This window comes from Chiloscyllium punctatum, chromosome 1 (assembly GCF_047496795.1).
Source record: "Chiloscyllium punctatum isolate Juve2018m chromosome 1, sChiPun1.3, whole genome shotgun sequence".
Taxonomy (NCBI): Eukaryota; Metazoa; Chordata; class Chondrichthyes; order Orectolobiformes; family Hemiscylliidae; genus Chiloscyllium; species Chiloscyllium punctatum.
The window spans coordinates 101,596,319-101,624,145 of record NC_092739.1 but is presented as its reverse complement, the minus strand read 5'-3'; the positions used below and the strand labels follow the sequence as shown (position 1 = coordinate 101,624,145).

The 27,827-nt window shown below is 40.8% G+C and overlaps 1 long non-coding RNA gene across 1 annotated transcript; it reads right to left on the bottom strand.

The window, feature by feature from the left end:
• Nucleotides 1–27,803, bottom strand: LOC140477900 (uncharacterized). Its single transcript, XR_011960768.1, has 4 exons — nucleotides 27,215–27,803; nucleotides 9,382–9,514; nucleotides 2,992–3,032; nucleotides 1–519 (listed from the first exon to the last, which is right to left on the bottom strand). It is a non-coding gene; the product is annotated as an uncharacterized lncRNA (long non-coding RNA).
• Nucleotides 27,804–27,827: the final 24 nt, after the last annotated feature.

Below are 27,827 nucleotides of genomic sequence, written 5' to 3'. Positions count from 1 at the left end.
TTCTCATATTATTGAAATAATGTGATGAGAGTTAGCATTTTCCTGAACAATTCATACATGAACCAATCAGTGTAACACAGACATCAAGTCTATCTAATATAAGATTGGGGTGGAATTATTTCCAACTTGACAGTGTAATTGTCCCAGGTAATATAAGGTTACTCGTATGACAGTGTAATTGCTACATGATGATATAAGGTATTTCTGTGTTTCTCCTTAGATTGTGTTTAGTCTAACAGAGTAACAAACTGTATCACTGCCATCATGCTATATTTTGTTCTTCATTACAGGTATCAGAAAGATCTAAAATAAGTTTTAGATTTAAGATAATTTTAAACAAAAATTGTATTATTTCAATGAAAGAAACCGCAATGGAAAGTGAATATGTAAATTTTATAGAAGTTGAATTATAAAAAAACATGCTGGATAAGACAATTACTTATTGTTCATAGAATTTTGTGTCCTTAACTGAGTATTTATTTTGCTGCTCTGTCAGTGGAATGTAGAATCTTCCTCCCTCTGCAAAATATTGATACATTTGATTAACCTAATCAGATTTCTATGAGATACATCTCATACCATATTTTCTAAATTTGTCCAAACTCATAAAACATGATTTCTTATAAAATACTTAACTAATTTACACAAAGAAGTATTATTTACATTTCACAGGAAGGGTCACTGGACCTGAAATGTTAACTCTGATTTGTTTCACAGATGCTGCCAGACCTACTGAATCTTTCCAGTAACTTTTGTTTTTGTTTCTGATTTACAGTATCCACAGTTCTTTTGGATTTTATAAAATATAATTTAAGTTTTATTTGTAATTACTGGATCTTCAATAATTGAATGACAATTAACAATCTGCAAATGTCTCAGTTCCAAAATATGTAACATTTTTATTCAATAAAAGATGGGCTGAGATGGCGAAAGAGAAACATTCCTTCTGATGAAACAGATGTGGGTGAAGGTAGGTGTAGAAATAAGTCATTCATACTTGAAAAGATTTTATAAACTATTCAGAGTTAACCCATTTTATCTACGATTGTAGTCAGGTAATTGCCAGCTTACACAATAGTAGTTCATTCTAATAAAGGTTTACTTTGCCAACTGTTATTCAGTATCTGGGCTGGAATTGTTAATTCATGGACAAAAGTATTAACGCCGTTGGATTCAACTGTACTTCCTCATTCAGTCAAATACTGACCAACATTCATTGTTCAGACTCACCCCTATAAATAACAGCTATTTGTATGAAGTACCAAAAGCTTGTTTCTGCATGTGAAGTCTCTAGGTTATCTTGATTCACCAACTTCAGTGGTATGTGAAATAACGCAAGTTGGGACAAAGGCATATTTTAAGAGTTTGGGTCAAATCTTCCACGAGTGAATTTAGGAACACGTCTACACACAAAGGATGGTAAAAGTTTGGATTTGTTCTGCAAACAATGTGCTAGATCAAGTATTAATTTTGAATCTGTGACAAACATTTTTAAAGCAAAGTCATTAAGGGATATGGGATAAAGGCCAGAATGTATGAAAATGAGACTACTACAGATGCTGGAAATCTGATGCAGTAACAGAAAAAAAATTGGACAAAACTCAGCAGGTTCGGCATCATCCGTGTCAACAGAGAAACAAGGAAAATGGTTCAGGTCTTTATGTGGAATAGTAGAAAGTGAGGACTCCAGATGCTGGAGATCAGGATCGAGAGTGTAGTGCTGGAAAAGCACAGCAGGTCAGGTAGCATTCGAGGAGCAGAATTGGCAATTCGGGCATATGTCCTTCATTAGGAATTTTCATCATCATTCCTGAAGAAGGGCTTATGCCCAAAATGTTGATTCTCATGCTCCTCAGTTGCTGCCTGACCTGCCGTGCTTTTCCAGCACCACAGATCTTTATGTGGAGTTAGGCCAACAGGATGTTATTGAATGACAGAGCAGACTTGATGGGCTAAATTGACTGCATTTTTTATTAAAGTTTAAAAATTTGTTGGAAGATTCAGGACACAAACAAAATAGGTGAGAATATCAAGCTTTTCAATCACAAATAAAATCTAACCTCTTTTTTCATTTCTCTATGGGAAGCCTTAACTGCATCAAAAACTTCAGCCATAGTTATATTGTACGTATTGTACATATATCCTAAAATTACATATTACATAGAATGAAGAACCCTTTTTGCTTACTCATACTGACAAGCCAACTAATTGCTTTATTTTGTAATCATTGGGAAATTATGATATACTCTATGTCAAATTTATTATTGTAAGTCATTCCTCAAATGTGTGAGAAGATTAAGAACAAACATTTGTTACATTTGATCTGGGTATTCCTGCTTTATTTGCTTTCTTTCCTTCCATACTAAAATGGTACTTAAATATGCAGCGAAAAGGAACTACATACAAGATGTACATATATGGACATTGCTGTATTATGAGCAGGATGGGTACAGAGCAAAGCATACATGGAATTTGTTGCAAGAGGACAATGTTCTGTTGCACACTCAATGAGTCGCCTTTGTATGCACAAAGCAAGAATTTTAAAGCACTGCTGGAGCTACTTAAAGCACAGCAGCAGCAATGCACTCCATTAAATTGATTGAATCTTTAATTGTTTGTTGGGATCAGTTGCAACACAAATATGTGCCAGCTTATTATATTTGAAATCTTAAAGGTAATAATTAAAGATCAAGCTAAGCATTGAACATATTTCATAGCCTTTAGAGCTTCATAGTTATTGATAGTAGACTGTGCTGGCTGCTGTATTCATTTTAGAATAACAAATAGCTGATATACAAGGATAAATGGCTATACAGAAAGAAATTGTTTCCAAGGCTTACATGTATTAAAGAGAATGACAAATGCCAAGGCTAAGAATATGGTAAACAAAGACATTTTGCATTTCAACAATTCTGAATATTCAGCATTCTTTAATTGGTTGACATCACAGGGCTTATTTTATGAAATGACTTTTCTGGCGAGGAACCTCACCTGCTGAGAGTTGATCTTTGGAATCCGTGCTGGCCACAATTCTGCTCCAGAAATAAATGCAAAATTGTTGTTAGCACCTGTCAGCATTTCCAACTCAATAAGGACTCACATTGGGCAGAATTTCATATCAGAAGAAAAACTTTGAAACCAGGCTCTATTTCTTTCTATTTTGCAGAAGCAGATCCAGATGTCTCAAGAAATATTGAAACTAGTATTTTTAACTAAATAGGGATAGCAATAAGTTCTGACTGCAAATAATCAGCAATCTGGAAAAAATTGACATAATTTTTTGTGCCCTTTGAAAATGGTCCTGCAAGTGTTGATGGGTGTAAAAGCAATGGGTAAGAATTGGAAAGTAACAAAGATGTTATCACATTAGTCCTGGATTTTGCACAAGACAGAGGGCATAGCAAAATGGATGCGCCACGTGAACAGACAAAATGTTAATTAAACCAATTAAGGGGCCATGAGAAGCTGATTTTGAAGTTATGGCTGGTCCATGGGTGTGTTAGGTTATCGGAGACCTGGCAAGTAAATGAAAGCAACAAATGTGCAGCATTCCAAGAAGGCAGCTCATCACCACCTTTTCAAAGGCACCTACACGTGGGAAATTATTGCTGGCCCAACTAATGCAACCACATCCCATGAATTGATACGTTTTTAAAAACATGACACTGTCTTTGTCTGGCAGCCATTGGGTGAGATTGTGTGCCTTGATGCACAGGATAGATAAGCATTAGCACTGTCCTATTGTCCAAGGGGTTCAGATGCCACAACACTGGGGGAATAAATGCCATCAGAGTATAAACTGGCAACTGGCATTACTGTGAATTAAACAGATGGAGAGGGATATGCATGTTGGAGAAAGCATGACACAAAGTGCAAGATATGAACTGAGCTGCAAAGTTTCCCTGGAATAAAGGCCTGCCAGCAGAGGATGAATTAGCTTCAAATGTCTGCACTGCTGTGCTGTCAGAGATTGTGCCTCTCCCAGCGTCCATCACAGATCTTTGTGCTATGATGGAGGTCTAGCTGAACCCCGTGTCATTGTTGACCACCTGATTCTAATGGCAGTGAAGGTGTTAAAGGTGTTTAACATCTGAGCATCCAGCTCTTGCCAGGCTATGGGGAGTGTTTGGGAAAGGAGAGTTGAAGCTGAAAATCAGCCACAGTCATGCTGAAGTTTTGACTGGTCATATAGACAACTCTTGCTCCTATTTCTTATGCTGTAGTGTTCATGAGTCTATTGGAGGCCTGTGTGAGATCTCTTAGTCTGTGGTATATCAGCTTCTCTTCAGGATGACCATTGATCCAACAATGGTAGAGACACAGTGAGAGAGCCAGGGGATTCTGTGCCATTACTGGATTCCCACTGGTGTGGGGCATTAAAAACAGCATACCTATGATCATCATGATTCCCACAAGCTAGCCATCAACAGAAATAATTCCAATTCCATCAGTGTCCAAATGGTCTACAACTACTGCCAAACATTCTATGGATACAAGAACAAAATATTGCAGATGTGAAAATCTAAAACAAAAACGAAACATTCTGGAAATTTTCAGCAGGTCAGGTGGCCTTTGTGGAGAGAAACTGTTAATGTTTTAGATCAATGAGCTTTCATAAGAACAAAAGAAGGATAGAACTATAATATGTTTCAAACAAATGGGATGGTGAAACTGTAAACAAATGGGAAGGTCTTTGATAGAGTTATACATTATGAGGTCCAACTCTAACCAGATATCCTAAGCTGATCTAGTCCCATTTGCCTGCATTTGGCCCATATCCATCCAAATCCTTCTTATTCATATACCCATCCAAATGCCTTTTAAATGTTGTAATTGTACCAGCCTCCATCACTTCCTCTGGCAGCTCATTGCATACACACACCATTCTCTGCAAGGAAATATTGCCTTTCAGACCCATTTTATATCTTTCCCACCTCACCTTAATTGCCGCCTAGTTTTGGACTCCCTTACCTTAGAGTCACCCTATTCACCCTATTCATGCCCTGCATGATTTTATAAACCTCTATAAGGTTAACACTCAGCCTTCAATGCTCCAGGGAAAATGGCCTCCGCCTATTCAGCCTCTCCCTATAGCTCAAACCCCCCAATCCCAGCAACATCCTTGTAAATCTTTCCTAAACCCTTTCAAGTTTAACAACATCTTTCTTTTAGCAGGGAGACCAGAATTGAATGCAGTCGCCTCATCTTCACCATGGATATCCAATCCCTCTACACCTCCATCCACCATGACCAGGACCTCCAAGGCCTCTGTTTTTTCCTCTCCAGATGTCCCTAACAGTACCCTTCCACCGACACTCTCAATCATTTGGCTGAACTGGTCCTCACCCTTAACAATTTCTCCTTTGAATCCTCCCACTTCCTCCAGACCAAAGGGGTAGCCATGGGCACACGTATGGGCCCCAGCTATGCCCGTCTCTTTGTTGGCTACATAGAGCAGTTGATCTTTCGTAATTACACCGGCACCACTCCCCACCTCTTCCTCCACTACATTGATGACTGCATTGGCGCCACCTCGTGCTCCCGCGAGGAGGTTGAGCGATTCATCAACTTCACCAACACATTCCACCCTGACCTTAAATTTACCTGGACTATCTCTGACACCTCCCTCCCCTTCCTGGACCTCTCCATCTCCATTAATGACGACCGACTTGACGCTGACATGTTTTACAAACCCACTGACTCCCACAGCTACCTGGATTACACCTCTTCCCACCCTATCTCTTGCAAAAATGCCAAACTGTATTCCCAATTCCTCCGCCTCTGCCGGATCTGCTCCCAGGAGGACCAGTTCCACCACAGAACACACCAGATGGCCTCCTTCTTTAGAGATCGCAATTTCCCTTCCCATGTGGTTAAAGATGCCCTCCAATGCATCTCATCTACATCCCGCACCTCCGCCCTCAGACCCCACCCCTCCAACCGTAACAAGGACAGAACGTCCCTGATGCTCACCTTCCACCCAACCAACCTTCGCATAAACCAAATCATCCGCCGACATTTCCACCACCTCTAAACAGACCCCACCACCAGGGATATATTTCCCTCCCCACCCCTTTCCGCCTTCCGCAAAGACTGTTCCCTCCGTGACTACCTGGTCAGGTCCACGCCCCCCTACAACTCACCCTCCCATCCTGGCACTTTCCCCTGCCACCGCAGGAACTGTAAAACCTGTGCCCACACCTCCTCCCTCACCTCTATCCAAGGCCCTAAAGGAGCCTTCCACATCCATCAAAGTTTTACTTGCACATCCACTAATATCATTTATTGTATCTGTTGCTCCCGATGCGGTCTCCTCTACATTGGGGAGACTGGGCGCCTCCTAGCAGAGCGCTTTAGGGAACATCTCCGGGATACCCGCACCAATCAACCACACCACCCCGTGGCCCAACATTTCAACTCCCCCTCCCACTCTGCTGAGGACATGGAGGTCCTGGGCCTCCTTCACCGCTGCTCCCTTACCACCGGACATCTGGAGGAAGAATGCCTCATCTTCCGCCACGGAACACTTCAACACCAGGACATCAATGTGGACTTCAACAGTTTCCTCATTTCCCCTTCCCTCACCTCACCCTAGTTCCAAACTTCCAGGTCAGCACTGTCCCCATGACTTGTCCGGACTTGTCCTACTTGCCTATCTCCTTTTCCACCTATCCAATCCACCCTCTCCTCCCTGACCTATCACCTTCATCCTTCCCCCCACTCACCCATTGTACTCTAAGCTACTTTCTCCCCACCCCCACCCTCCTCTAGCTTATCACTCCATGCTTCGGGCTCACTGCCTTTATTCCTGATGAAGGGCTTTTGCCCGAAATGTTGATTTTGAAGCTCTTTGGATGCTGCCTGAACCGCTGTGCTCTTCCAGCACCAGTAATCCAGAATATTATAAAAGTAGCCTCACTGATGTTCTGTACAGTCGCAACATGACATCCCAACTCCTATACTCAATGCACTGATAGATTGGATGGCAGCAGCAATTAAATTACTAAAAAAAAAATTCCATGATACAAAAATCTAAAGGAGTGGTAATGGATGCAGTAAAAAAAAGAGGTATCCAGGTGAGGAACGTGGCTACCTTCTGGACTCAACATTGAGCTCAATGAGGGAAAAGTGAGGACTGCAGATGCTGGAAATCAGTCTAGATTAGAGTGGTGCTGGAAAAGCACAGCCGGTCAGGCAGCATCCGAGGAGCAGGAAAATTGATATTTTGGGCAAAGGCCCTTCAACAGTCCTTTTCCAGCACCACTCTAATCTAGACATTGAGCTCAATGAGTTTAGATCATAATTCCTGCCTCCATTTAACTTATTTTTCCTTGGTTCGCATTTATCTATTTTTTTATTCAATCATGATTCCCGCAGACATTTTCCCCAAAGGCATTCAAACTTCACCTGAACACATTCCTATTACCACCCAGTCCTGCTGGTTAATGCTTGGAGCCCTAGAAGTAGTCACAACATTTCCACACTCAGGGACTCTGAGATGCCCAAACGTTCCCGCAACAACCTCCTGGTCCCACTGCACCTTCACTATTGGCTTCTGGATGACAACATCTACCTACAACAGAGATTGCTGCTTTCTCCTGTGAGGGCCCAAGGATAAATTCTGAAATCCTCAGCACTGGTGCAGGAACCTCCAGAGTTGGGCTACTTGCAACATTAATCTTACTGATAGAGAGGCTGAGGAGTTGTTGACAAGGAATATCCTGAGAGGAGACTCAGAAACATAAGGCAGCTGCTCCTCATTTCTACCTAGACACACTGTGCCTCCCTATTGACCAAAATAGACCAAAGATATGTTGAAGAGTACATACCTCTCTTCGATCTGAAAACAAGCATTCACTCAATGAGTGTTTTGGGATCTGGAACACAATGTCTGAAAGTGTCATGGAAGCAGGTTCAATATAAGCATTCACAGTGATTCACTGATTATTTAAGTAGAAACAATGAGCAGAGTTATGCAGAAGAAGTGGGAGAATGGCATTAAGTCATGATGCTTATTTTGAGAGCTGGTGGAAACATGTTGAGGTGAATAGTCTCCTTCTGTATCATAGTTATTCTCGTTCTTCTATGGAAAGGTGCTGAAAATACTCAGCCAATTGGATCCTATCTATTGAGATAGAAACCGAGTTAACAAGCATGTACCCTCCATGATGGTGAGTTTGGTGACAGGATCATTGAAACCTGAGATTAAGAGAGATTGGTGGGCTGGCTCCCTGCTAGCTGTCTGTATCCTCGCAGATCAAACCCATGGTCAACAGGCCTGTGGTTGGCTCTGTAGTCTTGCCATCAATTGAGACCTCAATGACAGATAAGAATGACAGATTTCCTTCCCAAAAGGACATTAATGAACCAGATGTGCTTTTTATGATGATTGAAAGCTGCTAACTTTAGGCTAGCATTTTGATGTCAGATTCTTGTTGAATTCAGGTTTCGGCCATTCCCATGCTACACTTGATCATATGTCTTCAGAACATCAGCCTGCTGTTTTAAATTACTAGTTAAGTGACATTACCACTATTCCAACACTTCCACTATTTCACAGCAGGCTTTAGGACTAGGTCTTCTGTAGTAGAAAATAGTTATATCCATAATAGTATTGAAGCCAAGAAAAACAGAATGATGTGAGGAAATCCTGTGCTATATCCTCTATGTAACAAATTTCACATCTTTCTTACTTTCTTCCTTGGTCCTGTTGCCATTTAGTAGGAGAATGGAAGGAAGCACTTTTCCTCTTCAATAATTCATCAAGTCATTTGTTCATTGTATTTGTTGATAAACCAAAAGCCGATACTGCACATGATTCCTATGTTAATCCAAACAAAATATTATCAATGGCAATGCCATCACCAACGGTCTAGTTGGTAGTGATCAGAATAAAGATGCACATATCTTATTGAGATGCTGCAGCCTGTGGAGACAGTTCTTCATTGTCAGAGAGCAAAGCTGTTGGTTATGGATCCTGATACGATGGCATATAAGAACAATTCTCCCATTCCTTCTTTGACATCCTACGTTCAATGGTAACTGTGAGTGAGTTGGTAGCTGACCTACATCTGAGCCAGAAGATTATGGGCTTCTCATTCCATTTGATCATAAAAACATGACAGTGCTGAATGAGTGTTGCATTGTTAGGAGTACTATCTTCAGGTTTAAATGTTAAATTATGAACCATGTGCCCTCTCAAATGCATGTAAAAGATCTCTTGACACTGTGTAAAAAAACGGGTTGGGAAGTAATCCTAATTGTCCCATCATTATGTGAGCCTCAATCAACATCATTAAAAAGATTATATGCTCAATGTCACATTTTGGGAATTGCCATGCAAAAGCTAGCTGCTAAAAGTTAATCAACGTGTCATTTTACCTTTTTATATATCGAAGACTTCTTTCTTTGTATGTTTTCTGGAGCTCATGTGACACAATACTTGAGAAGTACTTCCTTTATGTTGTAACAACATGGCAGTTGCAAAGCAAGTGAAAACGCTCAAATCTTGTGGCTGTAATCATAAAATCATAAATGTGGTTACAACACAGAAGGTGACCATTTTGTGCTTGGTGTCCCGACAAGCTCTCTGAAAGAAAATGTAGCTATCTCCACCTCCCCTCATTTTCCTTGAGGCCTTGTTAATGTTTGCTCTTCAGCTAATTATTTTTTAAAAACCACAATTGAATCTGCCTCCAACAAATCCTCCGGCAATGTATTCCAGGTTCTACCTACAATAGAGTCATAGAGTCATAGAGATGTACAGCATGGAAACAGACCCTTCGGTCCAACCCGTCCATGCCGACCAGATATCCCATCCCAATCTAGTCCCACCTGCCAGCACCTGGCCCATATCCCTCCAAACCCTTCGTATTCATTTACCCATCCAGATGCCTCTTAAATGTTGCAATTGTACCAGCCTCCACCATATCCTCTGGCAGCTCATTCCATACATGTACCACCCTCTGCGTGAAAAGGTTGCCCCTCAGGTCTCTTTTATATCTCTCCCCTCTCACCCTAAACCTATGCCCTCTAGTTCTGGACTCCCTGGCTCTAAGGGAAAAGACTTTGTCTATTTATTCTATCCATGACCCTCATAATTTTGTAAACCTCTACAAGGTCAGCCCTCAGCCTCCGACACTCCAGGGAAAACAGCCCCAGCCTGTTCAGCCTCTCCCTATAGCTCAAATCCTCCAACCCTGGCAACATCCTTGTAAATCTTTTCTGAACCCTTTCAAGTTTCATAACATCTTTCCGATAGGAAGGAGACCAGATTTGCACGCAATATTCCAACAGTAGCCTAACCAATGTCCTGTACAGCCACAACATGACCTCCCAACTCCTGTACTCAATAATCTGACCAATGAAGGAAAGCATACCAAACGCCTTCTTCACTATCCTATCTACCTGCGACTCCACTTTCAACGAGCTATGAACCTGCACTCCAAGGTCTCTTTGTTCAGCAACATTCCCTCATACCTTACCATTAAGTGTATAAGTCCTGCTGAGATTTGCTTTCCCAAAATGCAGCACCTCACATTTATCTGAATTAAACTCCATCTGCCACTTCTCAACCCATTGGCCCATCTGGTCAAGATCCTGTTGTAATCTGAGGTAACCTTCTTTGCTGTCCACTACACCTCCAATTTTGGTGTCATCTGCAAACTTACTAACTTTACCTCTTATGCTCGCATCCAAATCATTTATGTAAATGACAAAAAGTAGAGGACCCAGCACTGATCCTTGTGGCACTCCACTGGTCACAGGCCTCCAGTCTGAAAAACAACCTTCCACCACCACCCTCTGTCTTCTACCTTTGAGCCAGTTCTGTCAAATGGCTAGTTCTCCCTGTATTCCATGAAATCTAACCTTGCTAACAGTTTCCCATGGGGAACCTTGTCAAACTCCTTACTGAAGTCCATATAGATCACATCTACTGCTCTGCCCTCATCAATCTTCTTTGTTACTTCTTCAAAAAACTCAATCAAATTTGTGAGACATGACTTCCCACGCGCAAAGCCATGTTGACTATCCCTAATCAGTCCTTGCCTTTCTGTCAGGATTCTCTCCAACAACTTACCCACCACTGAGGTCAGGCTCACCTGTCTATAGTCACCTGGCTTGTCTTTACCGCCCTTCTTAAACAGTAGCACGTTTGCCAACCTCCAGCCTTCCAGTACAAATGTCTCAGCAAGAGGCCCAGCACTCACTTCTCTAGCTTCCCACAGAGTTCTTGGGTACACCTGATCAGGTCCTGGGGATTTATCCACCTTTAACCATTTCAAGACATCCAGCACTTTCTCCTCTGTAATCTGGACATTTTGCAAGATGTCACCATCTACTTCGCTACAGTCGATATCTTCCATATCCTTTTCCACAGTAAATACTGATGCAAAATATTCATTTAGTATCTCCCCCATTTTCTGTGGCTCCACACAAAGGCCGCCTTGCTGATCTTTGAGGGGCCCTATTCTCTCCCTAGTTACCCTCTTGTCCTTAATATATTTGTAAAAACCCTTTGGATAATAAAAAAAAGTCCTCTTTCACCTGGCCCTTTGTAGGAACACCCAGGTTGCTGCTCAGAAATGGGGTGGCATGGTGGCTAATTGGTTAGCACTGCTGCCTCACAGCACTATGAACTCAGGTTTGATTCCAACCTCGAGCAACTGTCTGTGTGGAGTTTCCACATTCTCCCTCTGTGTGCATGGGTTTCCTCTGGGTAATCCGGTTTCCTCCCACAATCGAAAGATGTGCAGGTTAGTTGAATTGGCCATGCTAGATTGCCTACAGTGTTCAGCGATGTGTTGGTTAGGTGCCTTAGTGAGGGGTAAATATAGGGTAGAGGAATGGGTCTGGGTGGGTTACACTTTGGAGGGTTGGTGTCAACTTGTTGTTACAAATGGCCTATTCCCACACTGTAGGGATTCTAATTTCCAAGATTTTGACAAAGCACTAGTGATGAAACATTAATATGCTTCCAAGTCAGGATGGTGTGTGGCTTGGAAGTGATTGTTTCCACATATCTGCTGCACTTGTTCTTCTAGGTGGAGACCTGGCTGATTTGGACGGTGCTGTCAAAGAGACCTTGATTATTGCTGCTGTGTAAACTGTAGATGGCACTCTCTATGTATCAATGGTAAAGCGAATGGATGTTGATGCTGGTAGATAAGGTGACAATTGAGTGGAATGCTTTGACCTGGATGGTATCAAGCTTCTTAAGTTTTGGTGAGGCTGTACCCATTCAGGTTAGTAGAATGTATTCCATCACACTCATGACTTGTGCACTGTAGATGGTGGACAAACATTGGCAAGAAATTGGTGAGTGGATGATTTAGTTATGTTACTGGTTGAGGGTAACCCTGGCAGGTTGTTTGTGGTGGAGTTCAGTGATGATAATGTTGCAGTATGAAAAGGTCTGATGATTAGATTCTCTCTTGTTGAAGATGAACATAGCCTCACGTACATGGTACAAATATTTCTTCCTACTCTTTAGCCAAGCCAGGATGTTGTCCCTGTCTTACTGCACATGGACATGACCTGCTTCAGAATCTGAGGAGTGGCAAACACTGCTACATATTGTGCGATCATTAATAAATATCACCACTTCTGACCCTATGATGAAATAGCTATGGCGAGGCCTAGGTCATGACTCTGAGGAAATTCTATAGTGACATCCTGTGGGTGAGATAATCAACCATAAACAAATTTGTGCTAGGTATGATTCCTACCAGTGGAGAGTTTTCCCTTTGATTCCAATTGCCTCTGGTTTTGCTTGGGTACCTTGATGCCATACTGAGTCATTCATTGTGTTGATATCATGAATAGTCACTCTCACCTCACCTCTATAGGTCTGTATGTTTGGAGCAAGATATAATGAAATCAGGTGCTGAATGGCCCTGGATGAAACCCAGATTGAGTATCAGCAGCAGGTCATTGCTGAGCAGGTGTAGCTTAATAGAACAGTTGACAAGCTCTTCCACTGATTTGATGATGATTAATAATTGGCTGATCGGCAGTAATTAACTGGATTGGATATGTTCTGTTTTTTTATATACAGAGAAAACCTGGGCAATTTTACAGCGTTGAATAAATGCCATTGTTGTTTCTATACTGAAACAGTCTGACTCAGGATGCCAAACGTTCTGCAGTACCATTGCTAGAATATTGTCAGGGCCCAGAGCCTTGCAGTATTCAGTGCATTCAATAGTTTTTTTGATATCATATGGAGTGAACTAAATCAACTGAAAACTGACATCTGTGACTCCAGACACCTCAGGAGGAGGTGAAGATAAATTATCCACTTGGCACATCTGGCTGAAGATAGATCAAAATGCTTCAGCATTGTTTTCCATGGATTACTGTGTTCTCCCACTGTTGATAAGAAGCCTCCTCCTCTTCTCAATTACTTAATTGGCCACTATCATTTATGCTGGTTGGCAAGACGGGAGAGCTTAGATTTGATAATTTGCTGTTGGAGCATTTAGCCCTGTTTATTGCATGCTGCTTACATTACTTGGCATGCAATAAGCCCTGCATTGTGGCTTCACCAGATTGACACCACATTTTTAGAAGATTCTGCATCTGATGAACCCTTCTGCACTTTCCATTGAACCCAGCAAAATGGAAATAGTATGATAGTGGATATGCTAGGCCTATTTACAAGTTCGCTGATGACACCACCATAGTCGGTCAAATCTCAGATGGCAATGAAACAGACTACAGAAGGGAGATGGAAGCGCTAGAAAAATGGTGCACTTAGAACAACCTAGCTCTCAATGCCAGCAAAACCAAGGAATTCATTATTGACTTTGTCGGGATGTTACCCATGCCCCCCCTACACATTAACAGCACAGAGGTGGAATGAGTGAAGAGTGTCAAGCTCCTGGGAGTAGTCATCCACAACAAGCATTCTTGGACTCTTCATGTGGATGCGTTGGTTACAAAGGCCCAACTATGTCTCCTCTTCCTCAGGCAGCTGAGGAAATGTGGCATCATGGCAAACACCCTTGCCAAATTTTATAGGTGTGGAATCGAGAGCATTCTGTCTGGATGTATCACTACCTGATATGAAACTGTACACAAGATCGAAGATGGTTACAGAGAGTGGTGAACTCAGCCTGGACAAGCACAAAGGCCAACCTCCCATCCATACAATCCATCTACCAGGCCCGCTGTCAAGGAAAGGCTGACTGCATTCTCAATGATCCATCCCACCCTGGCAATGTTTTTCTACAACCTCTACCATCAGGGAGAAGGTACAGAGGCCTGAACACACACACCAGCTGGTTTCGTAATAGTTTCTACCCTACTGTTGTTAGAATGCTGAATGGACTCACAAACTCTGAACATTCGTCTGTACCTGTGTTTTTGTTTTTGTTGCTGTTTACTTATTATTTACTTATGCATGCTACTTAACTGTGCAATCTGCCTGTATTGCTCACATGACAAAGCTTTTCACTGTGCCTCGGTACACGTGAGAATAAATTTAATTCAATTCATTGAGATTTCAGATTGTGGTTGAATGTGATTCTGCTGTTTATGATGGCCCACAGTACGTCACGGGTTTCAAGTTTTGAATTGTTAAATCTATTCAAAATCTATCACATTTAGCACAGAGGAGGAGTCACACAAGATACTATTGGGACATTGTCTCCACAAGTTTGGGTGATGATTATTCCTAACAATGCTGTCATGGACAAATGTATGTGTCATTGGTAAACTGGTCATGTATGTTTTTTTATGTATTTTGTTTTGTTCCCTCATTGTTGACTCAATCTAGCAGCTATATCCTTGAGATTCACCCAGCTTGATCAGAACTGATGCTTGGCAAAGGATATTAGACCCATCCATCCAGGGTATCCTTTGTGCCCTTGTTACACTCTTGCATGGAAAATCACTGATTCGTCAGCTGAGGGGCTGAGGTTTGTTGGTGATTGATAGCAATTAGCAGGAAGTTTCCTTGGTCATGTTTCATCTGATACCATAAGTCTTCATGGCATCCAGAGTCAATGTTGAGAACTCCTTCCTGTGCTTCTGGCAATCTGTCTTACCAGTAGGATAGGATACACCCAATGTTGATGTTGTGGTGTCTGTGGTATCGCTTGTGAAGTCAGGCATCTAAGAGTCAACCACATTACTATTTACCATCCTTACCTAGTTGGACCTACATTCAAGGCAGGACTTGAACGTAGGTCCAACTAGGTATGGATGGCAAATTTTCTTTTCCAAAGGGTTTTAATGGACCAACCAATTCCTTTTAAAATGACAACAGACGATCATAGTCATTATTAAACTAGCATTTAAATCCTTTTTCTTTATTGATTTCAAATATTGCCATCTGCCATGGTAGGATTCAAACCCCTACATCATCAAAATATAGCTAGTGTTCTGGAAAGCCAGTCCACTGACATTGCCGCTGTGCTCCGAAGTTAAAGAATCCAAAAGGTACAAACATTTAAATTCCAGCAGGTGGGTTTGCAACTTAGGAAATGCTGAGAAAAATGTTCAGCTGCCACACGTAGCCCATTTATAAAAATGAAGTACAACATCTTAAATAAGAATTGGAAGAACTATAAAGGCTGTGCAAAATTTTTAAAAATGCATTCTAATGCCTTTTGTGGTGAAATTGTAGTGTCCCTATCTTTGAGCCAGGATACCCAAATCCAAGTCCCACCTACTCCAGATGTGTATAACAATGTCTCTGAACATTGATTAGAAAATATCTACCTTTAGTGTAGATTGTAAGAAAATGAACCAAGCAGCAACAAAACCCCACTTAGTTGCAGGTAAACCTAAATATGTAGAATTCATGAAACAGTTGAATTTTGGGGACAGTTTCATCACTGTCCACTAAAAGCAGATCATTATACCTTTAAGAGATCCCAACTAACCGTCGCTGATCTTAAATATACATTTTAAAGGGAGGTGGCCTTAATACAAAGTAGTTCAAAATCTGAGAAACTAGAACTGTGCATTTATTCTTTACTGTATTTTTATATCAGATGAAGGTTTTTATTTCCAATTCTGTAATCCAGGTGAAAACTATGGACTTGCAACTCATGATTTTACAACAGTTTCCTAACAACCACTGGTGGAACCATTTCTGTTGGTGGGGATTTCGCTCAGTAATATTTAAATAGACAAACGATTGCAAAGAGTTCTGATAGTATGGTAACTGGTCAAAGACACCTCCTCAGTTATATTATCATTACTTACAATATAACTGACTAGAAATTTAACAAAGACTCAACAAACCAGTGCGGAAGATTCATCTAGACTCCAAACGTTTGCTTGTTCTCTGTCTACAGATGCTGCCTGACCAGCTGTGATTTCTTCTCCACATCTGAGAGACCAAACATAAACTTATGGAAAGGTTGGCTGAGCATTTCTGGACCAGCCAGGGCCAACCAGACCTCTCAGCCACTGCCCATTTTAATTCCCCTTCCCACTCCGTTTCCGACGTCACTATCCTTGGCCTCCTCTTTGCCACAAGGAAACAAACTGAAAATTGGAGGAACAACACCTCATCTTCCACTTGGGCAGTTTACAGCCCGGAGGACTCAACGTTGAGTTTTCCGATTTCAGATGACCTCCCTTCCCCCCCCCCCAACTCCCATCTTATCTGTCTTCACCTCTCCCCACTTCACCACTCCGCCCCCGCCTCCCCCTTTTATCTGCAGCTCTCCTTACACCTACATCCAGTGCGGAAGAAGGGTTACACCCGATAAGTGGAGTTCTCCACCTCCTAATGCTGCTTGGATTGCTGTGCTCGTTCTCGCCTCCTGCATGTCCGCTGTGATTTCCAGCATGTTTTTTTTTGGTTTTCCGTTATTTTCCAGCTTCTGCAGTAATTTATTCCTATCTGGAAAGTGGTCTGAGCAGTTCCACGAGACGTGTTATTTCCGTTTTTTAATATTGTCAGGAATATCTTACCATAATGCTTACCAGACAGAAATAAAGCTATAAAACGATGGCAATTATTTTTAAGTGTGTATTTTTTAAAGCAATACCGATATTAATTTCGGCCCTATCAAAAAAAAACACAAATTAAGGTCTCCAAGTAATCTGTTGGATCTCTTCAAACTTTTAAAAGTAATTTCAGTTGCTTCTGCTCAGTTAGAAAGTGCCTGACAGTGTTCTCCTAATAAGAGAGCTCACTTCATAGTGAATTCAACGTTTGGTTGCAGTAGCCAATGCAACTGGGATCAGCGAGCCATACATCGAACACGACCAGGTCGACCTCAGTCCAACAGCTCCAATGGACTGAACTTTTGTCCTGTCCATGTCATTGCATAAGAAAACAACTGACAACTCTTCTGCATCTTAACGATCATGGTTATTGACAAACCTTCCAGCGAAAAGTAACAAGTCTAACTGCTGAAGATTTAAATTGCGAATATTAGATGTCAGATGAAGCCCCCCTCCCATCCCAACCCCAATGAACACTAATTGCTCCAACCTGCAGTTCACATGGTCACGTCTCCGCCTATCTCCCTGGGCCAACGTTAATGTCTATCATACAAATAAGAGTGTCTTAACAAGGGTGAGACCCGGTAGTTGTGACATGCAAACAAGCCTCCTTCCTTTAAGTGAAAAATCTCCAATATCGCCGCGAAAAGAGAGGCCCGCATATTGGACTCATTCCATAGAAGAGCGATTCCATTTGGTTCAATGTGAAATTCTGTTTTTGCCGTGACTGACGTGAATAGTTGAAGAACCTACCAAGATCCCAATCCCTCAACCGGGACCAATATACTTCCATTGCGTTTTATTTCAATTCACTCGTTTAGATCATTTACTGGCTTGACAAGATAAGATCTGGCAGTTTTAGTCATTATTAAAGGTATGTAATTATGTAATCAGTCGCCCTGCGTTTTGGTTAAGTTATTTCGTTGCAGCGCAGAGTCAAGTTACAAGACAGTTGGCATTTACCATATGATGAATCCCGCTATATTTGGATCACATGCACAACGCGAGTTTGCTACTTTAGCCTGACTGAATTGCGGTCGATCTAGTGGGTGTTTCACCAGTGTAATTGAAATTGCAATGACCAGCAGCTAATCAAATGTTGAGAAGTAACGAGTCGTTGTTTATTCTTTCCAAAGCCCACATAGCCTGTTTGTGAGCGTGAATTTTCTGTGAAGTGTATTTCTTGCAAGAATTTTAAATACCACCGAGTAGCGGACATTCTCCTCCCCCACATCCACCTACGCATTTGCAGGTCTGGAATAAATCCTAAAACTTCTATATCAATGTATTTGAAATACGGAAACACAAAGCGAGACTTGATTAAAATGATTTACACAAAGGTGTTCCGTCGGGTGTCCGAATATACAGCGGTAGGCGATAGGGTGGCGATTCAGTATAGCGGGTGTGTTATTTTGGAGCAATTTAGACACATTTAAGCGTCTGAAAAGTAATTTACTACGATTAGCATGGTAATAAATGAGATGGCAGGGTCATTTCTAATCGCCTGGGTAATACTGCAGCCCTTCCCTTCAGTTCGCCTTTGTTCTTTTGTTTAGTTTTTTTTAAGAATATAGATAATATTACCTCATATGTTTCAGCAGCTTTCTAATGGAGCCTCGGCCGATAATTTTATTTTAGACCTCGAACTGCAACATCAAACATATTCAATTTAGAGAAACTACTGTCTCAGTTTCTCGTGTATTATTGGAAAGGCGAATAACAGCGCCAGTGATTGCTGTTGACTCGGCGTGTTCTGCAGAGAAGGACAACAATTTTATGACGGCAAAATCGGACAATAGCGAACGTCCAGCTGTGAGACCCCAATTGTTCTCAAGTTAGTCTCCTTATCGGTTGCTGTTGCTTAATTTAGTGAAATGCATTTATATGTGCAGATGAAGTGAGGGAAGTTTCATACTTTCCGCAATACTGTATTGCATAGAAACAATGCAATCTAAATCACAAATTGGAGTTTGCACATTTACTACTTTATATATTTTTCATATGCAACGTTTAGGGAGATGCAGCACTTCATATATTTTTCCAGTTCTACACGTTACATGGGCAGCTACACTTCTAAACTAGTTTCTTGACTTTGGGCATTCTGTAATCGTGAGGGCTTCATTCTGACGCTGATTTTCCCTCTTTATATTTTAAACGTAAAAGATTAAATCGGCATCGGCCTATTAAACATTCTGCTTTACATGTCAATTGTATAGAGTGGATGTGAAATTTTAAAACATCTTATGACTGAAGTAAAACGTTTCATTTTAACCAGAGTTCGTGTACTTTTCGAATGTTAAATTACTGTATAAAGAAATGTACTAAAGAATTGCTCTATGTAACATTTATTCCGCCTCGTAAGCATTTAACAAAGCTCGTATTTACAGCTCTGATCATAAATTTTGACTAGGATGCAATTCATTCTTATAATCTCATGTAAGTGCAGCCTGCTCAATTTCCCTTGCAGTTTTGTGAAGCAAGTTACTCAGAATAAACACATTAAACAGCATCAAGTCAGAAGGTTAAATAAAGAATGACGAAAACTCACTCTGGACACCTCGTCGTTTGTCCGTGCAGAACACACATAATCTAACCTGAGAATAAGGTTGTTTTAAACACATAAAATATATTATTTTGATGTGAATGATACTTTACAAGATGCCATTTAAGAATTTCTTGTTCTTTTCATTTTGTTTTAATTATTTTCGTTATCAATTCTTGATTTTTTTTGTACAAACATTGCTAGTACAGCAATAAACCAACATTCCATACTGCTGACGCCAAACTGCTTTCTTTTAGATAACAATAGCGTTGAGAAAATGGCATGAAGACCAGCCATGATTTTAAAAGTCTGAATAGGTTCAAGGGGCCGAATGGACTACTTCTGCTTCGATTTCCTGTAAACCTAGATTGGTCAGAATGGCAGTTATCAATCAAGTAAAAAGTCAAGCTTTAAGACCAGTATAAACAAAAGAGACAACTCCCCTTATACACACTTTAAAGATGATCGAATTTTGAATACAACCGTACATGCATTCAGTTTACCACGTTCAGGACGGTTTGAACTTTAAACCAAAAACAGAAACTGTTGGAGAAACTCAGCAGATCTGGTAGCATCTGTGGAGTGAAAACAGAATTAACGTCTCGAGTCCAGTGACCCTTCTGAAGCGTTCTGATGAAATCACTGGACTCGAATCACGAAGTCTGCTTTCTCCCCACAGATCCAGAAAGACCTGCTGAGTTTCTCCAATAATTTCTGTCTTTTTTTGTTTCAGATCTTCAGCATCTTCATCATTATTTTGATGACTTTGGAAATACTAATTCCAGCTAACAAGGGAAACAATAGATTATAGTTCTATATTGGGAATCTGGCGCCGCTGAATTTAGACATGACATTGTAGATATTGAAGTACAGCGCCCCCTTTCACGTTACATTATGGAATGATATTTTCGAGGCTCCGTCAAAATATGTTGATACACCGTATAATTTGTTAATTTTCAATTGGCAGTACTATTAGTTTACAGCATGGTACATAAACTATAATTAACATGCTATTCTAGTAACAGTGTATTCAATAATACCGTTAGGTTTCTATAGTAACATTTAATCTTCCTCAAAAAAACCTTCATATTCTATGGTTCATCATCACGTGGTTGCCCTCCCCCAACGCAGGCAATGTTCAGACATAGCCGGATGGCTCATAAAACCCAGACAAAACATGCTGTACTTCAGCGTGACTGCCCCCACTCGCCCCTCCTCACTACACATACACAGAAACACACTTTACCATCAACTTCAGGTGTCTCTTCATATATCTGTCCTGGCCCCAATATGCCTTCTCAAGTTGAGGTGTTTGTGCCTTTCGGAACATATAGGTCGAAATCAATGTCTGTACGAATCGTGAAGTCGGGGAAGCAAAACTCCGTGTCTCTTAATATAATCAAATGCTTCTGACTATGTGTATTTGATCGCATCTTTGTGACCCGCATATTTCCTACAACCTGTTGCTGTACCATTGGATAAAAGTGTACAATTACCTCCGCAGTAAGTGTTGTCGCTAGTGACGATATGAGTGAATAAGGAAAGTAAATAACAGCCAATTTATTTATTTGTATCTATGTACAACTTGAAGGAACACAGTTAAATCCCGAGAGATATTAGGTTAACAGTGAGAAATATATGAGATCTATCCCACGTACACTTCTACAATTTTGCGCCTAACATCTGTACAAACGTTGATTATTCGGTGCTAGATGCATTTTATAGATATGATGGACGTTTTAAAGTTTGATTCTATTTATGTCAACGTGTTTAATTTGTCTTTAGTTCGTCAAATGGAATTTAGAAAATAGATCAGTTCTATAAACAAGAATGCATCAATTGGCAGGCGCTGAGTAGTATTCGTTCTTTTAATTTAAGTATTAACTGAAATAGATAACTCAAATTCGCAGCATTTACTTTGACCATTACAGTCTCTAAAGATACATGGCTGCTATGTGCTTAGCATCACAGTTTTATTTTAGAGAAAACATGTGCACAGGCACTTAAATACAAAATTAAAGTTTTTTAAAACCGAGAAACGCTGATTGGACTTTAAAATAAAGCCAACAACTGCGGGTGCTGGCAGTCTGATTGGATATAGTATGTAAAATGCCCCCTCAGCTATCTAAAGGGAGATGTGCTGTCTCTTTAAGCAGGTTGCTGCGCTAATGAATTGTATTCTGTTGATTTCAAACTGAGGCTCCAGGCTGCTCTCTTTTCTGTTCGAGGTACAGAACGCTCGCAATAGATTTAGTGCTAATATGGTACATTTGTTCTACACATTCAGCAGTCAAGGTCTGCGAGATTAAAGATCGCCCACCCCTGGAGAATAAAGAAGCCTCCAGGGAATCCAATAAATTTGATGATTGATTTCTCGACTGCATTTTTCCTCCGGAACAGAATTCATACCTCAGCACATTTCCTCTGGATCACTGCTGCAATTTAGTTTACGTTAACTTCCCTCATTCATCTGCCTTCCAAATGCAGCAAAAATTAAAAAGATTTATTGTTGAATTAGCTTCTAGTTGGACTGGACCATACATTTCGAATACAATAGAAAATAGCCTGGAATTAAATCATTACATAGACGACCGTCGTTAATGTCTATTTTAAAGACTTTTTTCTTAGCACTAATTTTATACGTCGATTTAAGTGATACCAACTCCTGTGGGCATTGATAACACACTGATAAACACTCGTGTTCGGACTAGACACACATAATCTGAAAATAGCAATAATGTTGGGGAAGTGCTCTATGTGTCGTCTGCAGTAAGAGAAAGATATCTTTCGCCCACTCGGCTTTTTCATAGAGATACACATCTTTGAGAATATGGCTAATTTCACTCGCCGAGTGAAATTGTGTCTCATTGTGTACTTAAGGTAGAACTAAGGTTGAATATCCATCCCTTTATCTAACGTTGGTGGGGCGGTGGGGTGGGGGTGGAGTTGAGATGTAAGGTCTGTTGTCTACTTATTTGGACAGAGTACAACATAGTTATACTTCATCAAGCTAAACGGCAACTTCAGCTGCACGTCAGCACGGGTGTTTGATCAGTATTCAAAAATCGCTGGAAGTCTTAGTTTGCTAAAATGTCAACAACTAGTGCATTATCAGGGGACCGTATACTTTCCCCCCAAGGAGCTACTGAAAACATTATAGTGCATTATTCCACACACATTCAGTTTAAATTACGTTTTTAAGAAAGTATTTTACTACATAAACAGGGGAATATGTTCACCGTTTCTGGATCAAGGCGTACATTAATACTTACAAATAATCACTCTTGGTGTGCGAACAGTTAAAACTCTTCCCAATCGCGTAAAAAAAAGCTAGTCTGACCCTCTGATGTCATGTGCTGAAAGCCTATTGATCATTTGGTTGTACTCGCGTGATTTGCAATAGCATTCAGAGGTTGAGCAAGGGGACTAACCAATTCTCCTGCCCCTTCCAAAAGAATGAGTAAAATTCAGGTATTCGTTGCATGTTCATTGAAATTGACAGTGGATGGAAGAAAGAAGCGAGAGAAGAGAGAGATCTACTTCCAAATTATACAACGCTTGTCAGAAGAAAGCCGCCTTTATTCTTCACAGGATTGCTGGCGCACTGAAGCCGAGAACTTCACACTTTAATTCCACACCTTCCAACTCCAAGTCCAAATAAATGGATGGTCCGATTTTCAGACAGATCAAAATTAGTGCAATTGCGATGCCTCGCGGGGGAGCTAGCTAGCACGCGAAACCACACATCCAGAGGGACACAGCGATTAATAAACACACACACACTAACCACTGTCTAAGAACATAGTTATTTAGGGTGAACTAAACCTCCATTAAACAAACTATCATTTTCAATATGCGTAGGTTTTAAGCTGCAACGGCTATTTCTGTTCTGTCTGAGACGCACTTACAGGACTTAATTAAACAGAAGGAAAGCAGATTTTATTATTCTCCCGAACCTGCACACCATAGAGCCTTATGTTCGAGGGAAGTACCAAGTGCAAATCTTTTTTTAATTTTATATGCAAAAATGCGAGTAACCACAAGAAAAAAAAGATAACCAGACTTAGAAGTCAGAAGGAAACGCAAATATGAACGGGATTTTGTTTCTAAACAATGCTAACCACGTATATATATTTGGCCGGGCCTTACATGAAAGATTACCGTGTTTGAAACTTGGCCCATTACTCCTCCCTTCCTGAAATCCAAGCAAATAAGCGAAAAGAACTGGTTGATATTGCGAGGTCTGCCATTCCCAAATGTAAAACCATAGTATGCTTGACTTCCAACAGTCATTTTCAATGTTTATGCTCCATTTAGAGATTAATTAGGCACATGTGCAAAAGTAGAATTATTCAACGAAGTACTTCTGTGTAGACTTTAAAAGGGGCCACACATTAAGTTTTTTTTTGTCAATCGAATGTAAGAGAATAAATTCGAACGGGGTGCTTACACTGAAGTGAGTAGTGTCACTGTAAAATAATTGTAAGAAAATTATATTCATTATTGACAGTGGAAAGATTGGGGTCATCTCCGCACCCTCAGCTGAGGTACAGTATTAGATGGTTGTTAATGCGATCGATCTGGACCTACCAGCTACAAGCATCATTGGGCATCGATCGAGAGGATTCATCTGCGTGTATTTGCATTTGTGTAAATAGGTGACTATCCCAGAAGTTGTTTGCCTGTGAGGCCTTGCTCGTTACTGTATGACACGTTACTGACACGTTTTTGAATACGTTCGCTGGATGAAATGTTCACGCTACAATCATGAGACTCGTGCTTTCTTTAAACATTTCATTTACGTGCTTTCATTTAAGTTACATCCATAGCACATGCATCACTCATTGCTGTGTTAAGTGGTCTTTATAGTCAGAAACGAAGGCACATATTTGACACAGGACCATATCATACGGTGATGCCCACACCCCACATCCACCCACCCCCCCCCAACACACACACACACACACACACAGACAACGGGCGCAATTTTGGCGCTAGCACATACTCGGCCAGATTTTGTGCAAATTACCCAGCATGATCGTGAAACAATCTACTATTTCATTAAAACACAGACCGCTTATCAAAACAGATATGGGGGCACGTAGAACCTTGCCTACATTAGCTCAACAACTAGATTTCTAGGATATTTTAGGGCAGGGTCGATCCCAGCGTGCAGCAGTACATCACGGCACGTTTAAAGCCAATAACGTGTCATTGACGGACCCTCCTTACTATCACCTCACTGGTGAAATATGCGCCCCAAAGTTGTTTGCCCAACTGGAAATTGTGGAAACGTTTACAATAATTTAAATCATGAATAGCGTTCGTGTCTAAATTCATGCCTAAAATGTATCAGCTATTATCAAAACATGCATTACTGAAGTCTAAAAACTGTTATCTGATGTAAAAGGTATTGCCACCGTAAAAGCTCCCTCTTTCCCCTGTGAACGATTGCATTATGTGATTATATGAACAGGGTGGTTGAAAGTTAGTCCTGGTACAATTATTAGAATAGTCTATTCAGATCAGGCTAAATAACATTAAGGCACTCAGCATCTCAAACCATTCTGTACTACAGCTTTAAGAATATATTTAAGGTATATATCGTTAATTATTCAGACAGATTTAGTTCTCAAGTTTATTAATTTACTAAATGAAATTAAATTGGTAGAAAACACATTAAAATTAGAATTTATCCAACAATGGAATTTAATGAATGTGCTTCGCAATTTCTTGGTAGCGGTTTGAGGCTGTCGGTGGAGTAACATTTTTATTCAAAATTTAAAGATCGGTAAATTCCTGTGCAAATGGGTGAGGAGGAAATGCTAACCTTATCCTAACGGTGGATTTTGCAAAAAGGATATAAAAGTGATATGTCCCCTTAGAACAATCTGAGGGAGCTCCTAGTGTCCGAGTACTTTCAGAAATCCTTTGGTCTTTATCTTGCCAATTTGCAAATTTAGCGATGATTGACTGTGCTACAGTATTGGTGTATAACGTCATGACAGAAGACCATTGGCGCTTTCCTAAACTGCGTAAGGCAAATGACACCAAGGTGCGTGTTGTATGGCTCAGAATAATATCATTCCAAACTAATACTTGGCAGTGACACTGTCAGATCCTCTGATACTATCGTCAGGTATACTGCAGTTATGTTGTGAATGACCTGATCCCCACACATATAGTCTACATACATTTTGTGGCACTCAAAGAACCGAAAATGGACATAAAACTAAATTCTCCTTTCGTTTGATATTCCCTGACGACGTGCTCCTTTTGCTTATTTTTGAAGAACTTAATTTGCTTAATGAACAATAGTAACAAACAACTCCCCTTTTTTAATTCTGACCGATTGGCTTTGAATAGCTAACTGATCTGAAATGGACAAGTAGACCATTGGGAAAGTGAGACTGATTTAAAGCACAGGCTTTTTCGGGCAATTTGCTGTTATGTGACAGTGGACAAACTGTTCGGATGCTTTGTTTTCTTCCTCACTGAGCTGTGGCCTGTCACTATAGGTTTCCGCTAAACCACGTGTTTATTTGTCAGTTTAGGACTATTATCAGCAATTATTCTTTGTAATTACGTATTAGGTTTACGCACAGCTGAAACACGGAAAAGCCCATTGCTTTCACCCGCTCGTGTTACCCACGTGTGTTCCCCCGAATCGCTAGCTCATATCCAAAAAGCCTCGTGTAATTAAGTTGATTTTAATGTGCATTGTTGATATTATATAAAAGGCAATCAGAGGGACAGCTCGTTAGAAGTGTTTATATTTCCAGGGTACAGGATGCACAGATAGGCAGTTCATAGTCCAGCAGTCTAGCCTCTCAATGCTTTCAGCTCAGTATTTCTGCCGGTCTAGCTGCGGAGAGTTTTAAACTGCTCTGATTGCTGACAGGATTTCGAACCTTGTCGTTCTTCGCTCACGGACTGCCAGTCTGTCTCGCACATTAGATCACACACACACACACACAAAGTGTGCACGCGGAGCAACCTTAGCAGAAGCGGCATGTGGCCTCACAAGCCAAGTATGAGAGGTGCTGGAGTAAATGATCCTGATTCGGGTCTGATAAAGAAAGTGGACTGACTTAGGTGCTTGCATAAGCCAGCGTAAATTTGTTCGAAACAAAACGGATGATTTGAGGGGATAAAGTATTCTCTAATATTAGAGAGGGTGTAGCACATTCCAAACTGCAGAGTATTACAGCTGTCCAGTGGGTTTACAGGGTTTCGGTCATACTTCCGGCCTCTGGGTATTTGGTTGGGATGGACAAATACACAGATCCCCGCCTAGGAGAGAGCATTTTAAAACAAGCGTGTTGAAAATGTTAAAAAAAAAGCGCTGGTTATGGTCTGAAGACGTAGGAGTGTTTAGCTATAGAACACTGTTTCAGCTTTTGTATGAATTTTGAATAGCTAAACCGCGGATATCAGTAAATTACTTATTCATATATTCAGACTCAATGGTACCCTTGGTATCCCTTCAATCAAACGTGCTCTTATCGAGGTGTTTTATGCGGATCCCAGGAGTGAGTTTAAAAGCTAAAATTTCTACACCTTTCTATTTTGGAAGCAGCGTTTCTCTTGCAAAGTACTTTCCCATTATTTTATTGCTTCATATTAAACCGTATTTTCGCCTTTTAACAGATACTACAACGAGTATGGTGAAGGAGAAATGCCGTTTGATACCCATTTTCTTACCTTCGTATTTTTGCAATTTTCTTGCACGTGGCACTGAACACAGATGGGAAAGTCTAGGACGTGCAAATTCGAGAGAATTGATCCGGTCTGATGTTGCACATCCCATTCCTGTCCCGAAATACTCAGCATAACCTTCCTTCTCCAGGGGAAGCAAAATACTAAGACAATGGATTAGCTACACTGAGTGTCTCACTATAAACTTGTACCGTGGAAAACCCTGATATAACAAGATGCATATGTTGCCCCTTGTATTTATTTATTCAAGGAAGAGATAGTCGTAAAACAGTCAATTGAAACAGCATGTTATTGTTTCAGTTTAAACCCGTCTGCTTTGGCAGGGGTATCTCAAGAGTCCCTCTGCCGCTCACTGACCTTGCCCTGTGTTTCACTAACCACCCCAACCGAACGCGATTTTTGAGAGGGAGGGGTTGCAGCGAATTTATGGTTGCTGTATTCAAGATCCTACCTTCAACCCTGGAAACACGCTTCTGAAAAGCGTGCGCCAAAACAAAAAAACAAAATTCCCATATCTCACAGAGATCTTACACTGGAAAACTGTACTGTAGAATTGGTCTTCCTCCTAAGTTTGCATTCCAGTCCCCCATAATTGTGG